Source organism: Seriola aureovittata, chromosome 24 (genome assembly GCF_021018895.1).
Source record: "Seriola aureovittata isolate HTS-2021-v1 ecotype China chromosome 24, ASM2101889v1, whole genome shotgun sequence".
Taxonomy (NCBI): domain Eukaryota; kingdom Metazoa; phylum Chordata; class Actinopteri; order Carangiformes; family Carangidae; genus Seriola; species Seriola aureovittata.
Genome location: NC_079387.1, coordinates 9,434,439 through 9,438,082, shown reverse-complemented (window position 1 = coordinate 9,438,082; position 3,644 = coordinate 9,434,439). Strand labels below are relative to the sequence as shown.

At 36.4% G+C, this 3,644-nt stretch overlaps 1 long non-coding RNA gene across 2 annotated transcripts in view; it reads right to left on the bottom strand.

Annotated features, from left to right (window-relative positions):
* Positions 1–2,485, bottom strand: part of LOC130165202 (uncharacterized) — a 47,657-nt gene extending 45,172 nt beyond the window's left edge. For both annotated transcript variants that reach the window (XR_008826752.1, XR_008826751.1), the window contains exon 1: positions 2,088–2,485. This is a non-coding gene — a long non-coding RNA (uncharacterized LOC130165202). The remainder of the gene's footprint in view (positions 1–2,087) is intronic.
* Between the last annotated feature and the right edge of the window lie 1,159 nt (positions 2,486–3,644).

The following is a 3,644-nucleotide window of genomic DNA, read 5'->3' as shown; positions in this document are numbered from 1 at the left end:
TATCAGAGTGTGATTCAAGCAGAGACGGTAAGTCTGGAAATGAGACAGCTAAAGTATCTTAAATAAAATCCACATTTTGACAATTTCTCTGATGAGTGAATGATATATATTCAACCTACAATTCAGGGTCACAACTCACTAAAAACCTCACTGTTAGCAGCTAAACTGTGGTGGAGACTCATTGACAACTCACTGGAGACAGATGTGGATAAACATCTGAACAACTCATCTTTATATCAGTGTAATAACAGATATGAGATCGACTTTCTTTGAGACGCTGACCACGATTAGTTTTATAACGAGCAGATTATTCCAAATTCTTTTAATGATATTATATATTGGTGAAAATCAATGTTTATAAGTCAGTTTCCAGACTAACAAAGTAAAAATCATTTGGTTTAGTGACCATTTGTAAGGGATGAAAATAATGTTAATAACCTGAATACCTGTATTAATGTGCATCATTAATCAAACCATCTGCAGCCATATATAGTAGTTTATTTTCCTCAGACTGTGCAGACCAGTCTTAAAATAACACTCCGACCAGATCCAAATACACCATTATCTCATGTGTTTGTTTCTCTTCAGCTCCTCTAGTAGGAGTCAGTTTACCAGAAGGTGCTGCCAACAGCAGAAGAGCTAACTGTTAAAAGTCAGCGACAAAATTTATTTAATTTTCCAAAGTCAACACTGGCACTTTCATATATTAGACAGCTGACACGACTTGAGATCAGATAAGCCTTTAAGCCCAGAACTCTGGAAAAAATCAAATAACATTTTGTCAGAAAGGAAAACTAAAGCAGCACCTCAGGATTTAATCCTTCTGTAATTACCAGCACCACTGGAAAAACCCAAACAGAGAGTGCATGGTGAGATCAGGCCGCTGACGATGTACAAACACACACAAATTAGTCTGGGCTTGAATTTCAATCATGTGTTTCTACTCTGCTCACTACAGCTTTGACACTGATCAACTTGAGCAGCAGACAGTAAACTGAACATTGACTTCATGATGGAGAAATCCACTCAAAGACAGGAATCACTTACTATTTGAGGACTGTTTTCTGCCAAATATTTTGTTCTTCTGAAATGCATTTAGAATCAAATATTTCTTTAAAATACTCAATAAATAAGACAATCTCTCATTTCAAACACCTAAAATACTTACATTTCAAACATTAATAGTTTGATATTTTTTCACTATCATGGTTACAATTAAACTGTGGTTCATGTCCACATGAACCACAGGGGCCAGACTGCAGCCAACTATTCTTTTGGAGGAGCCTGTTAAATTAACTTTGAAGCTAAATGAATTCAGATTTGTGGTATTATTCCACTGTTGTGTTGTACACTGCACAACATTCATTTAGTGAACTGATTTCACAATGGACATATATAATACATGACTTACACTTACTTATATTACTATTACTATTGTTTTAAGTCTGACTTGTATATAATATATTATTGTAATCTTTTATAGTATTTGATATCGTCATTTTGCATTTCTTTTTTGAACTGTCCACTTTGCTGCTGTATCACTGCAAACTTCCCCACTGTGGGACGAATAAAGGACTATGTTACACACTTTTCTTAGGAGCTGTGTTGACATAAACAACATACAGTACTGCAAAGTTTATGGACTAGTACAGGTACAGATCAGGACTGAACATTAAAAGATCCATAAGTGTATCTTCACAACCCGAGATTGTCAATGCATCCATCAAATACATTAGTATTTGATGGTTAGTTACTAAAGCTTAATGCTAATCATACAGCACACAGCTACAGAAGCTAAGCCTCTGCAAAGGCTACAGTCACACACAGTCAGACGGTGACTATACAACCCAGTAAATACAAAACGTCAAAGCCTGCGTGGCCTCTGTGTCCATGTAGACACACTAATATTAACAGGAAAGCTTCAGTATAGAACACAACATTGTGTAACCTCCATAATATCGACAAGAACACAGTAAAAACATGTAAAAACACACAGGCAGACACAGCCCAGAGCCAACGGGCAAAATTAGCAAAAATAAAACAGCTGGCAAAAGCAGACAGACAAACAGTGGGTGTATTTGACTTACGTAATTTGATGTTCAAGTTCCTTCTCCTTTCTTTAAAAGAAGGAAATAGTCCATGTTGACATTGTCAGGTCCTCTTCACTTCTCTTCACGGCTGCTACCGAGCTATTTTAGCTAGCTTACAAAAAACCGCGCTAACTGACGCAACAGTTGAAAACTAGCTAACTCTCGCTCTTTTCAAGTAAACGTTAGCATTCAGCTCTCTGTCGAGAATCCACTGACACGGTTCACACTTCATTTCAGAAAGTTTCTTTTCTTGAGACGTGTCCGTTCACAGTAGCACGACGGTGACCGCGTAGTGTTTAATTAACTAATACTTTTTTTGTTCTAATTAACTTCACCTGGCTTCTCCTCGGTGGACTTCGCTGAGGCCGCGAGCAGACTAGCTGACTAGCTAACTAGCTAACGTTTACCCTCCGTTACGGGACAGAGTCTGACTCGTTTGAGGAAATTGAAGGAAAAATAACTATATACTATATAGAAAATAACTAAAGTAATTACCCAATCTTTTATTAATCATTAAAATGACAGTGATGGTCGTTTTGAATAGTTGAGGGACTATTTGCTTTTGCAAGGCTTTTTGGCCTTGGAAACATTTAAAACTTATTGCACCTCAAAAATGACATTGTTATCCTTTATATGGTAATTTAAATATATTTAAAACAGGTGTTCGGTCTTATGCTCAGTATGTATGAATATGGAATAAATAATAGAATAATAGCAATTTACTCCTTATATGTCTATATATTTTTTCATCATATAAGGGCTCAAAAAGAAAATCCACCTTGAACCAAAATTCAAGTGCCCCTAATCCCTTTAGTGCATGCTTTAGGATGATGTTCTGAGACACTAATGGAGTAAAACAACCACATCTAAAAGTAATTCAAACAGACAAATGTAACAAACGAAGTCCACCTCTTTTGTTCTGCAGCTAAACTGCTGGGAAACATTACACGGCCATGCCTTGATGCTGCTGCCATTACAAAACAGGAGGTGGAATGATGGAAAAAAAAAAATAATAACATCAGAATAAAAAAATCCAGGAAATTTCCAGGATATAGACATCATCTAAAGTCACTGCAATTTTCACGCATGGTCTGATTTTATTAGCGAGACGGCAGATGTGGCAACTATTTAAATGTAGGAATGGCACTGTTTACGGTTATTGACCTGGAAAATCTGAAGAGGAGCCAACAGCCATTCACATTAAAAACACTCATTAGAAGGCAGACAGGATTTACTGGCACTGGAAACATGCCTTTGAAAAATTAAAATTTCTGACAGAGGTTCAAAAATTCTCAATCCCATTTTATATAACAAAGATTTAGCTACTGGAGGGAGTAGAGGCTGGTAAGTGATTTTAAAAGCTAGAAGAGGGGGGCTCATTAAGGTCCCTAATCGTGGGGCCATAACAATAGTATTATCACTGTTTTCCCATTGTTTCTCCTTAAAATGAACATTTTGGTGTAAATACAATGAATGTTGCCTTGAATATTCAATATCAGGTCTAAACATGTTTTGTTTTACTGGATATGTCTGATGCTAAATGGGAAACATGTT